A 14,047-nucleotide genomic window follows, 5' to 3' on the forward strand; every position below is an offset into this window, starting at 1 on the left:
TGCCTTAGCCTCCAGGGTAGCTGGGACTACAGGCATGAGCCAGCACGCCCGGCTAATTTTTTGTGTTTTAGTAGAGACAGGGTTTCACCATGTGGCCCAGGCTGGTCTTGAACTCCTGAGCTCAAGCAAGTTGCCCGCCTTAGCCTCCCAAAGTGCAGGATTACAGACGTGAGCCACTGCATCCGGCTAAATAGGTATTACAAGATAGTATTACAGTATTACAGTATTACAGTATTACAAGATAGAGTGCTGGGGTTGCCCATGGAAGGAATGCCTAATCTAGATTTTTGGGTTAGATTTTCCCACCTGCCCAGAAATAAATGCATAATTGAGTGGTGTCATCCAACGGAATGATAAATAAAGCATCTTAGGGTGTGTATTATGTACCCTATGTTTAGGCCTTATTCAGTTTCATGGCAGGAGTCTAGCTATCCAATAAGATAAATCACATATTATTATTGTTTATTCTTGAGAATAAGGGGAGACAGTAGGATGATCTTATTTTTTTTAAATTTATTATTATTATTATTATTATTATTATTCTTTGTTGTTGTTATTGAGATGGAGTTCTGCTCCTGTCACCCAGGCTGGAGTGTAATGACAGCATCTTGGCTTACTGCAATCTCTGCCTCCCAGGTTCAATTGATTCTCTGGCCTCAGCCTCCCGAGTAGCTGGGATTACAGGTGCATGCCACTATACCCGGCTAATTTTTGAAATTTTAGTAGAGACAGGGTTTCGTCATGTTGGCCAGGCTGGTCTGGAACTCTTGACCTCAGATGATCCGCCTGCCTTGCAAAATTTCTGTCTGAATGCAGTAAGTAATAAATGTTAAGGAAATAATGGAGGAAAAGAGTGCCCTAAACACTAGCGGAATGTGAAGATTTGAAGAGATTGTAGCACTCATAGTTGAAGCACAAAATTTGTTTTATAATATTATTTTTTCTGACTGTAACAGTTTAATGATGATTGTATTTTAAGAATATTTCCAGCTGGGTGTGGTGGCTTATGCCTGTAATCCCAGGACTTTGGAATGTGGATAGATCACTTGAGCCCAGGAGTTTGAGAACAGCCTGGGCAACACAGTGTAACGCTTTCTGTACTAAAAATACAAAAATTAACTGGGCATGGTGCCATGCACCTGTAATCCAAGCTACTTGGGAGGCTGAAGCGGGAGGATCACTTGAGCCTAGGAGGTCGAGGCTGCAGTGAACTGTGATCACGCCACTGCGCTCCAGCCTGGGCAACAGAGAAGACCTTCTTAAAAAAAGAAAAAAAAAAAAAAAAAGGAATATATATGCATTTTTGCCTAAAATAAAAATAATATTATTACTGGATTAAAACAGAAAACAAAAGGTCCAGTATAACAAGGGAAGTTTAGAATTCGTGAAGTAAACAGCAAAACCCTTTGAGAATAAGCCACGCTGAAAATCTGGACTATTGCTACTTGTCTCTTAGTACAAAGAAGCCTCCAGATCCAGTTGTGTGAGAAACCAGGAAGAGTTTGTATACAATATTGATTAGAGCTCAAGAGACAGAGTAAAAGTAATTGCTGTTCACAGTGAAAAGGGAGGGTTAAGGAAAACATTATTCCTTCCCTCCAAATACTAACTGCAGTAAGTCCAAGAGTCTGGAAAAAAAAAAAAAAACTTTATGCGTGAAAAAAGTATTGCTCCATGTCTTCTCTTACAAAATGATGGCTCAGTGTCAGATGTTGATAACATGCACTCCAGAGACCATTGTTTGTTTCTAGGCTATTTTTGTTTTGTTTTTTAGAAAATACAAGTCAAGAACTGTTGACAGAAATTGAGTTTATAACACTACAAATTATATGCAGATTGTTTTTCATTTTTTAAAATTCTTGTTCCAGGTGTGATATTACCTTTCTTTACTTGAAAGTCACTAATGCATGTAATATTTTCTCATGTATCGTCGTGTGTGTCTGTGTGTTTGTAAAAATTAGGAGACTGAATTGTACTGTGTATCTTGTATTACTTAGTTACCAGTGGGTGAAGAAAGCCTATTCTTGGGTGGCTGTTGTTTATCCATCACTGAGTGGATATCTGAGTAAATGCTAAGCCATTGTTTGTATAAGCAGAAAGGCCCAAATCACAAACTGCGTGTGGTGCAGCTTTGCTGTGACTCCGCTAGGAACAGAGAATTTATTTCAAGCTCTTAGGCTTCAGACATTTATGGAACAAATTCATTTCGTTCTCTGAATTTCAAAATTTACACTAGCAGAAAGCTCTTTCCTCCCACCCACCTTCCCCAAAGAAATTCTAAAAACAAAACAAAACAACAACAACAAAAAACTTCTATTTACACATATTAAGGCAGAACTTTTTTGGTTGGGGTGAAGTTGCTGCCCATTGTCTTTCTGCTGCTTAACTTTCTCCTCAAACTCCTGAGGTTCCACCCTAGCCTCAGCCACAAGGAATCTTCAAAGATTTCCCTTAGAAAATGTTGCTCTGGTGCCTAATGTCCCACAGCCAATTTAGAACCAGTTCTGAAGTTTAGTGCCATATAGAAAAGTACAAAACCTTAGCACACTCGAGCTCCTGACCTCAGGTGATCTGCTTGCCTTGGCCTCCCAAAGTGCTGGGATCACAGGCGTGAGCCACCGCGCCTGGCTGACCTTACTCATTTGAAAAAGAAATGCTGTATGCAGAATTAGGAGCAATCTTGGAGGCCAAGATTAAGTCTTGCCAGATTTTTCAAACCACCTTTCTCAAGTAAGATCCATTACCCACTGAAAAGGGCAGGAATGCTTCTCTCTTGATAAACTTTCCCTTAGAGGTGAGGAAATGCTCAGGATTAAAGTGTCTGGTTTTTCCCACTGTGCTTGATCCCGAAGTACTGAAGCCAGCAAGATGATAACCTCAATGGCCTAGAAATAAAAATGTTTGTATTAGTCACAGAGATTAACTTTCTTCCTAGAAAGGTGACTCTGTAAAGACATATCATGATCTTGGTCGGCAATTTTTCAGAAGCAGGGTGTTCTGGAAGGAAATGGAAGAGGGGAAGCCGAAAGATGGCAGGTGGACTTGAGGCTTAGTGTGGAATATTCGCTTTCCTAACCACATGTGTATTCACGTGCTTACTAAAATCTCAAGCCTTGGACTCAGAACTGGGAACAAATTCTTACTTAGTCATGTAGTGGCTATGTAATAACAGCATGTCATTTAACTTTTGATAAACCCCACTTTCTATATTTGTATGATGAGAGTTAAATAGTTTTCATTTGAGACTGAGCCTTAGAGGAAAGAATACATGTGAAAGAAACTGGCAAAACTGGCACAGTTCCTGAAAGGTTTGGGGGCTCAGTGAAGGCTGGTTTTTACCTCCAGTGACTGTGATAGTGGATATTAAACCAAACAAGCCCATCTAAACTTTCTTAAAAACAAACTTCCCTGCTTCCAGAGCTTGCTGCATACTGGGAAACAACTTTCTACAAAAGAGAAAGGAATTTTAATTGTGATGTGGGAAAGGATATTCTGAGAACTAAAATAAATAAAATAAAATAATGATAAAAAGCAAAATCTCTCCCCCAAATTAAGAACAATATTCTCTACTTCATTTTGGTTCATTACAATTGCCTCTAAATTTTTTTTTATTTTTATTTTTTGAGACAGAGCCTCGCTCTGTTGCCCAGGCTGGAGTGCAGTGGCACGATCTCAGCTCACTGCAAATTCTGCCTCCCATGTTCAAGTGATCCTCATGCCTCAGCCTTCAAAGTAGCTGGAACTACAGGTGTGCACCACCACACTCAGTTAATTTTTTTTTTTGGTATTTTTATTAGAGATGGGGTTCACCATGTTGGCCAGGCTGGTCAAACCATTTTCCAGGCAACACTAACACAATGATGTTAGCAACAAAAGCATTCATTATTGTTTTCATTTCAAAGGGCTTTCCTACAAGATAATTCATTAATCAAGTTAGGAATATTAACATATATAGTATTAAATCAGTTCTAGACTGATTGGGACAGATTGTCAAGGAAATGATTTTATAAAAGAAAGGGTTTATTGATGACTATGATTTTCAAGGAGAGATGAGACTTGAATAGGCCTTGAAAAATACCCAGAATTTGTTCAAATGATTGCCACGAGGAAAACGAAAACTATATGTCAAAGGAAACCTGCATTTGGTTTAGCTAAAGAAACAAAAATGTGCCTGGTGAGGACGTTTTAGTGTCTGCATAGTGTGTGTGTCTGTATGTTTGCAGCTTGTGTGTGTGAGTGTGTGTGTGTGTGTGCATGCATACATGTGTGTTTGGGGGTGGGTGGGTAATGCATAATATCTGGGAAATGTCACTTAAACCTAATAGGCTACATTCAAGTTTAAAATAGGATATCTAGATGATTAAAGTGGTTTCATTTAAAAAAAAAAAAAACTTCAGGGCAGTTCTCTGTTTCAGTTTCCTCTGTTACTATGTTGTGTCTTTCTCAGCATCATTAAAGACTGCTTAGATTACTTAACATATATCAGTGAATGGGGATACATTTGTAAGTGAAGAGTATTGTAGTTGCTAAGATTTACTCTTAAAATCATCACCCAGCTGGACACAGCGGCTCACACCTGTAATTCCAGCACGTTGGGAGGCCAAGGCGTGTAGATCACTTGAGATCAGGAGTTTGAGACCAGCCTGACCAACATAGGAAAACCCCATGTCTACTAAAAATACAAAAAATTACCTGGGCATGGTAGCACATGCCTGTAATCGCAGCTACTCTGGAGGCTGAACAGGAGAATCACTTTAACCTGGGAGGCGGAGGTTGCAGTGAGCTGAGATCACATCACTGCACTCCAGCCTGGATGACAGAGTAGAATTCTATCAGAAAAAAGAAAGAAAGAGAGAAAGAGAGAAAGAGAAAGAAAGAGAAAGAGAGAGAGAGAGGGAAAGAGAGGGAAAGAAAGGGAAAGAAAGAAAAGGAAGGAAGGAAGGAAGGAAGGAAGGAAGGAAGGAAGGAAGGAAAAGAAAGAAAGAAAGCCATTGCCCACCTTAAATGTAGAGGCTGAAAGCCTAGGGGATGTCTGATGGAGAATACCTTTTCTTTTTTCAATACAAATGGGAGAACTTGGGGGAAGCTGTGTAAACCAAGCCCTGAGGAATTAATGTGCATTAGGAGTTTAACACTGGGGGAGGAATTGTCATTTTTGTGTATGTAATTCCTCCAAACTGCCAAGAGCCACTCTTTCTAAACATACAGGTACTACTAATTTAACACATGAGTTCTTGAGTTCTTTGTTCCTCATCTGCATGTGTTTTCAGGTTGTCTACCTTTGATCATTTCACTTCATATTCATTCCTGCATCAGTATAGATAATATTCAAATTAGCTCATTTTGAGCAAGGAATGAGCTCAGTTTAATGAGGAAATGAGTAAAACTCTTGACATGAAAGATGAGAGTTTTAGATTGTTCATCCCATATATTGCAAAAAATAATATGGCATTTGATATAGTTTGGTTGTGTTCCCACCCAAATCTCATCTTGAATTGTAGTTCCCATAATCTCCACGTGTCATGAGAGGGACTCAGTGGGAGGTAATTGAATCATGAGGGTGGTTTCCCCCATTTTATTTTGTGATAGTACGTTCTCATGAGATCTCAGGGTTTTATAGGGGGCTTCCCCTTTTACTCTACTCTCATTCTTCTCTCTCCTGCTGTCTTGTGAGGAAGGATGTGTTTGCTTCCCCTTCCAACCTGATTGTAAGTTTCCTGAGGCCTCCCCAGCCACGCTGAACTGTGAGTCAATTAAACCTCTTTCGTTTATAAATTACCCAGTCTCAGGTCTTGGGTGTTTTTTCATAGCAGCGTGAGAATGGACTAATACAGAATTAATTCCCATTTATTATTGAAAAGGATCAGAAACACACTCGTTACTGACGAATTGTTCTAGATTAAAGGAGGCAAAAGAAACATGACAACTGAATGCAATCATAATTTAAGATTTCCTTTTGTTCTTAAAAATACTATTGGGACAATGGCAAAATCTGCATAAGGTCTGCAGATTAGATGATAATATGTCAATGCTAATTTTCTGATTTTTGAGAATTGTATTGTGTTTATGTAGGAGGAGATTTTTACTTTTTGTTAAGAAATATTAAAGCATATAGGAATAAAGGCAAAGTATTTCTTCAAAGTACTCTCAAACAGTTCAAAAAAATAATATAGATTATATAGGCAGATACATAGACCAAGAGTGACAGAGAGTGAGAAAGAGAGAGACAGAACATGTGCAAATGTAAAATGCTGATGTGGGGGATATTGGAGAAGAGTAGAATGGTAGTTGGGAATTATTTGTATATTCTTGGAATTTTTCTATAAGCCTGAAATTATTATTATCTTGACAAAATAAATAATTAAAATATATCCTTTGTTGACTTCTTTCTCATGAAAAATGAGACATGGTTTTATTTACCCTACACACCTCTGTGAAACTCAAAGTTCTGTATGAGATTCTGGCATTCCTCTATAATTGTGTCTTCTACGATCCACTCGTCCATTCCAAAATTTTGTAAGGTGGTCAGACTGAACCATCTCATAGTTTTCCAGGATTCACCATGAGAGAAGGCAATTCCTTATAATGAAGAAAATGTCCTTAAATTATTACTTCTAGGCTTTTTGAAATTTAATTTTTAAGTACAAGTAAAAATTAAAACTAAGAGGTGAATTCTCCCTGTTGAAAATAAAAGAAGAAACGTCTCCCTCTCTCCTTTCTTTACTTAGAGCATTTACTCAAAAAACTTTGTAAGTACTGTCTCTTTTCTTTGAAATGTTCATAAATCCTTTTGAAACAAGATAGTTCTTTTATCAGCTTTACGATTCAAGAATACCTTTCTCAGGGACTTGGGGACAATCTTTTTGAATATAAACATCAAAGGAGATAGCACCCTATCTCTCAGTTTCTGTGTGAGGTTAGGAGTCTAACTTCAGTGGGTACTTCTTCAAGTTGCAAAACTACCTCCTGTCACAAAGAGATGATAAATTTATTTTTCCTTTTTATAAAGCCAATTGACATAAATGGTCATCCCAATTGCCAGGTGAATCTAGAATAAACACTGTGACAAATAGTGTGGTCAAGTCCTCTTATTTAGGGACTAGTTTATCTTGAGGACATGTATCTAATGGGTTGCATCTGATTGGCCATATAAAAGGGTGAGATTTCTTTGTGTTTTTGCAGTCTCTTAGTGGATAGTGATACACATTATTCTGGTTTAATGCTTCTTCAATAATGAAAGTGTTTTCTGTCTGTGTCACTCTTGTGGAGAAGATTTCTGGGTTGGGAGAAGATTTTGTTTTTATTTACAGTTGCTCAACACATTCGATAAAAATTTCTTGATTACCTGCTATATGCTTACATCATGCGAGTTGTAGTTAAGCAGTTGATGAACAATAGCAAACAAAATATTTTTTGCCAGGGAAAAATGCAGATTACCCAAGTAAAAAGTTAGAAATAAATAATTACCAAGAATTATAGCCAAATTTCTACATCAGTGCTATACATACTAATATCTAGAGACACAGTATTGTAGCACATAGATGCTCAATAAATGTTTACTGAATTAACAGATATGTGAATCTGTACATAGCTAGAGGGAATAAAAATGATCAGTCAAACAAAGTTTATTAGAAGAGTTTGAGCAGATGCTAACACTTTATAGAAAAATAAGGAAGGAGAGTGTTGCTAAGGTTGTTAACATTTTTCATGATGAAATTTGTGGTGAAAGTGACATTATTCTCTCTGTGTCAGTCCTAGCCCCAGACCTTCTTTTATTTGCATTTTTCTATAGAGTTGCAAAAGACATGGGAGGATTTTTAAAATTTGATTGGTAACCAGAAATAGAAAAACTAGAATAGACTAAGGCAACCTAGGTTTTAGAAATGGGGCAATATGGTCTCAACATGAAGGAATAGAAACTCCAGAGTTGCTGTTGCCACCTCACATCAGGGGTCAGGCCTTCCTTTGAAAGGATAGCAATGAAGGATTAGATTCTGCTCTCATTGAATTATTGGATTAGTATAATGTTACTCTATGAATCATGCATTACATAAAACTCATTCATAACAAATATGTGATTCTTCAGACTCATCTTTACATTTAAAATTTTACATTTTAGAATACAGTATTAGGACATTAAGGACCCACAGAAGTCACTGTATCTTTCAGAGAATAAAATATTCATGTAATCATGGAGAACATTAGTATCATGAAGGTTTGAAGTTCTTTTAAATATTGGCAAAGAAGCCCTCAATATATTTAAGATTTTTTGATTATCCTCATTATTGGTTGTATTTAATGCTTCTTTGCATGCCTGGTAATCTTTGATTGGCCATTAGACGTTGTGAATTAAACTTTGTCAGGTACCGAATATTTTTATATTTATTTAACTATTCTGGGGCTTTATTCTACAATGACATTACATTATTTGGAAACAGTTTAATTTGGGTCTTTTTTTTTGATTTCGTAGTCATTTTCAGAACTGTCTTAGTCTTGGGCTAAATAATCTTTTTTTTTTTTTTTTTTTTTTTTTGAGAAGCAGAGTCTTCCTCTGTTTCACAGGCTAGAGTGCAGAGGCGCCATCACTGCTTACTGCAGTCTTGACTGTCAGTGCTCAAACAATCCTCCTACCTCAGCCTCTTGAGTAGTTGAGACTATAGGCAGGTGCCACCATGCTCAGCTAGTTTTTAAATTTATTGTAGAGAGGAGGTGTCACTATGTTGCCTAGGGTGGTCTCAAATTCCTAGCCTCAAGTGATCCTCCCACCTCGAGCTCCCAAAGTGTTGGGATTACAGGCATAAGCCACAATGTTTGGCCATCTTATGCTAGTTATTTTTCACCTCTGAGACAAGACCTTTCTGAGTATTTTACACAATACCCCATGAATTATGAAGTTTTCATCTGGGTGGTGGTTACAGGCACTATTATTTCCCACCCTGTTAAATATCAGGCACTACTCCCTCTAATCCTTTTTAGTAGTGCTTTCCCTGGCCCCAGGTAGTTCTTCCAACGCGCATACACTAATTAGTATTTTGCTGAATATTTGAGGGACCTTATGTAAATCAGAAGGGTTCTTTCTGTCTACAGTTCTCTCTGGCTATCTGTTTTGCACACTTCAACTGTACTGTCTCCCTGGATTCAAAGCAATGCATTCTCAACTCAGGAATCTGCTGGGTTTCCACTTCCTGGACTGCAACCTAAAAACTCTCATCAGGCAGTAAGTTGAGAAGATAGTAGACCTTACCTCATTTGTTTCACATCTTTCATGGATAACTGTGTTTTGTTACCTGATGTCCAATGTCTTGCCATGTATTTTTTTCCAATTTTTGTTTGTTTGGTTGGTTCAAGTTTGGTTCCTTTGAATACATTTCAGTCAGATGTGGAAGTTGGAAGGCCTGTAAAATATATTAAGTGAAAATATAAACAATAGGCAAAAGAGTGTATAGTTTGATCTCGATTACACAAAGGAAATCAAACATTTGTTTATGTATACTTTTTAAGGATCTAACTAAACTGTAGTCGTAGCAGCATCTGTTAGGAAGAAAAGGGCATCAGTGTAGTGGTAAAGGAAAGGGAAGCTATCACTTGTCATTTTGAAAAATAATTAGTACTGTTAGATTTTTTTGCTATATACTTGCCATAAATGTGTATTATTTTCATAATTTAAAAAATTGTCTCAGAATTAAGGAAGGTGTGAAGAAAACTTGTTTGTTTTTTCTTCCTAATTCATAATAAGTTAAGACTTTGCTTGTGTTTGTGTATGTGTATGTGTGTGTGACTATGTGATATAGCAAGTCAGGGGTGGGGTATTAATTCCGGGGAGATGTTTAATTTGTCATGCCTGAAAATTAATGGAGCATGGAGGGTCATCCTTGAAACATATAGTTTTGATAACATGCAATTTAATTGTTTATATTAACATGATAATACTTATGAGTTTATAATATACTTGCTTATTATAAATACCTATGTGTATGTACAGAATAAACACAATAAGCCTATGAGATTAGGCATTGTTACCGTCATCTTTGGTGAGAAAATAGAAATAAGTAAACTTTCTAAGGTTACATAACAAGTAAAAGAGAGAGTTTGGATCCAATCTAGGCAGACTGGCTCCAGAACCTACACTTTAATCACAACATTTTACTCTTTTCATAGTTATTTAAGTGTCCTTCATGACAACCATTTTATCTTGAATTTAAGTGATAATCACTTAAGGTGCTATGACTGGAATTGGCTACAATATCAGGATGTAAAATGAGCAGCAACTGGCCATGAGCTTCAGTGTCTGTAGGTCCAAACCAAGAGGCTGATTCTGCAGGCAAAAATGCATTTTAAAACTATTCTAGGGCCTGGTAACCATGGCACCATTATATAAGTTTCTAAGTAGGCAGGGGAAATTAAAGCAAGAAGCAACAGGCTAAATATACATAAACCTGGTAACACACAAGATTGGAAACAGGAGGCAGTTGGGAGTGCATGGAGAATTCTTTAAGCCAGACAGCATACACATTAGTTTACTGAGTCTATCGAAACAAAGTGCCACAAATTGATTGGCTTAAACAACAGAAATTTGTTTTATCTTAAGTCTACAGGCTAGAAGTTCAAGGTTGAAATGTCCACATTGCTGGATTCTTCCGAAGACCTCTCTTCTTGGCTTATCCATGGTCCCCTTCTCCATGTCATCAAACGGGTCATTTCTCCGTGTGTGCTTGTATCCTAATTGTCTCTTCTTGTAGGGATATCAGTCATATTAGGTTAGGACCCAGACATATGACCACATATAACTTTAATTACCTTTTAAAGACTCTGTGTCCAAATACAAATACAGGAACATTCTGAGTACTGGGTGTTAAGACGTCAATGTATGAATTTTGGGGAATGTAATTCAGCTCATAACAGGTTACTGAAAATTAAGGCACAGGCAGGTAGACAATTATGGAGGTCACAAACTTGTTTGGGCACCAACCACTAAGCCAAAATTTTTTGGGCTGAAGTCAATGAGAAAGAAGATGGTTTATTATTCTAATTGGCCCTTTTCATACTTTTTTCCTCATAAAAAGGTATGTGAAAGTGATCTCAAAATTCTGTTTGTACTTTTTTTTCGTATTTTAAAACTATGCCTTAATACTAATTATACAATTTTGATTTGTATTAATATATGCAGTGCTTGATTATAGACATATATCAATCACAACTGCTTTTATAACCTTAGATGTTACAAACATAACCTACTGCCTGGATTCTTAAAGTATGATCCAAAATTTTTTCCCCTTAATCCCAAAATATTACACCATGGTGATTAATATCTAGACCTAGGAAGGGCCTGATTCAGCATCATAACTAAAACAATGTGGCCTTTGGCACCAAAAAGATCTGAATTTTAATTCAATTTTGCCCCTTTTATTATGTTGCTTGTGGCAAGCTACTTAAACTCTATGACTCAATATGTAGTATTACTCATCTAGGGAATTTATCAATACATATGTAAATACATGTTTGTATATAAACATGATTTCTTGGCCAGTTGTCCATATTTGTTAATGAATGGGCATGTAATTATAGGGCATTAGATGACCACAATTCCAACTTAAAAGCTGGGAAATTTGATCTCCAAAATTTGACCCACTTAAGTAGATTTGTAGATAGAAATTATTAGGTAAATAGTTGGTTCTCTCTCTCTCTCTCTCTCTCTTTTTAAATCAGAGTGTCATTCTGTCGCCCAGGCTGGAGTGCAGTGGTGCCATCTCAGCTCACTGAAACCTCCGCCTCCCAGGTTCAAGTGATTCTCCTGTCTCAGCCTCCCAAGTAGCTAGAATCATAGGTGCTCGCCACCATGCCTGGCTAATTTTAGTGTTTTTAGTAGAGGTGAGGTTTCACTGTGTTGGTCAGGCTGGTCTTGAACTTCTGACCTCAAGTGATCTGCCCACCTCAGTGTCCCAAAGTGCTGGGAATCCAGACGTGAAGCTCCACACCCCTCCAATATTTGGTTCTTTATAAAATGTGCTATTATTATTATTAATGTCTTTCTCACTGCAGCCAAGACTATCAGCCATGATTCTGTAATTGTTTCACTTAAGAAGTAACTTCAGTATCTATTGGACACCAGAATACCAAACTTTCTCAAGAATATTTATTGGGAGTTACATATAAATGGAATCTGGGTTATATAGTAATCTGTAAATACAGAAAAATATGCCCATTATTCCCCAAATTGGTGACCTCGTCAGTAAATTGGACTCCTGTATATATTGTTTAACTCTGATAAAATCCCTAGATAAGTAAAGTATAGTCTCACATCATCTCCTGCATAGGCAGATGTGATTTTGTGAAATATTTATTTGGTCTTCATCCCCATCTCTTGGTATACAACTCCTAAATTCCTTGGAATTTCCAAAGTAATCAGTGTCCTTTTGTATGTTAATGAGTTGACTGGTGGCTGGCAGTCCCTGGGTAGCTTCAGAATGAGGCATGGTCACAGGAAAGACCAAGGCTATGACTAAAGGGTTGGAACTTTCAACTCCACCTCACAACCCCTATGGAGGGAGAGGGGCTGAAGGTTAGGTTGATCATGAATGGCCAATACTTAATCAATTTTGCCTATTTAATGAATCTTGCATAAAACCAGAAATGAACTGGGCTGTTTGTTTGTTTTGTTTTTGAGACAGGGTCTTGCTCTATTGTCCAGGCAATCATGGCCCACTGCAGCCTCAACCTGCTGGGCTCAAGTGATCCTCCTGCCTCAGCCTCCTGAGTAGCTGGGAGTACAAGCGCACACCACCACATCTGGCCAATTATTTATTTATTTTTTTTTGTGGAGATGGGAAAGAAAGGAAGAACGTTAAAAAAAAATATATATGAGGTTGAGTGTGGTGGCTCATGCCTGTAATTCCAGCACTTTGTGAGACTGAGGCAGGAGGATCACTTAAGCCCAGGTGTTTGAGACCAGACCGTAGAACATGGTGAGACCTGATTTTAAAAAACAAAAAACAAACAAAAAAAAAAACCCAAAAAACAACTTTACAAATTAGCCAGGCTTGGTGGTGTCTGTAGTCCCAGCTACTCGGGAAGTTGAGGTGGGAGCATGACTTGAGCCTGGGAGGTGGAGGCTGCAGTGAGCCATGATTACGCCACTGCATTTCAGCCTGGGTGACAGAAGGAGACCTTGTCTCAAATAAATAAATAAATAAATAAATAAATAGAAAAAAAGGAAAAAATGAGAAAAGATATAAAAATAATTCTAGATTCACAGATAGCCATACCATATGTCGGGGCTCAGAAAACAAAATGAAGACTACAGCAGCAGCCTCAAAAACAATAGCTTTTCTCTGATGTTCTCCAGGCCTCCTTTCTCTCAGTCCCATTCTCCCCTGAGACCATAGAAACAAGAAACTCTCTTCCCCAAGGCGTGTCATAGAAACAAGAATGTCTTTTCCCGAATGCCAGCCATAAAACCCAAAATTATTCCATATAAAAACTGGCCATAATGAAATCATTTGACCTACCTTCTTTGACTGTAGGTCATAAGACGTCCATTTCAGAAAGGGTCCTGCCTCATACTCAGAAGAAAGGAACACTACACAGCGAAACCAAGAAAAATCTAGACAGACAGGCCTCACTGGGTGACACAGTTTGGGTGTTTGCTCCCCAGGTCTCACGTTGAAATGTAATCCACGATGTTGGAGATGAGGCCTGGTGAGAGGTGTTTGGGTCACGGGGGCAGATCCCTCATGAATAGCTCGGTGCTGTCCTTATGATACTTGTAAGATCTGGTTGTTTAAAAGTGTGTGGCACCTCCCCCCCTCCCTCTTGCTCCTGTTCTCACCATATGTTGTGCCTGCTCCCCTTTCACCTTCTGCCATGAGTAAAAGCTCCACAAGAAGCTGAGCAGATGCCCGTGCCATGATTGTGCAGCCTGCAGAACCACAAATCAATTAAACTTCCTTTATTTATAAATGACCCAGTCTCAGATATTTCTTCACAGTGATGCAAGAACAAACTAACACACTGGGTTTTCCCACTTAGTCTGTAAGCATTAGGTCATGCC

The sequence above is a fragment of the Chlorocebus sabaeus genome, chromosome 17 (assembly GCF_047675955.1).
Source record: "Chlorocebus sabaeus isolate Y175 chromosome 17, mChlSab1.0.hap1, whole genome shotgun sequence".
In the NCBI taxonomy this organism is placed as follows: domain Eukaryota; kingdom Metazoa; phylum Chordata; class Mammalia; order Primates; family Cercopithecidae; genus Chlorocebus; species Chlorocebus sabaeus.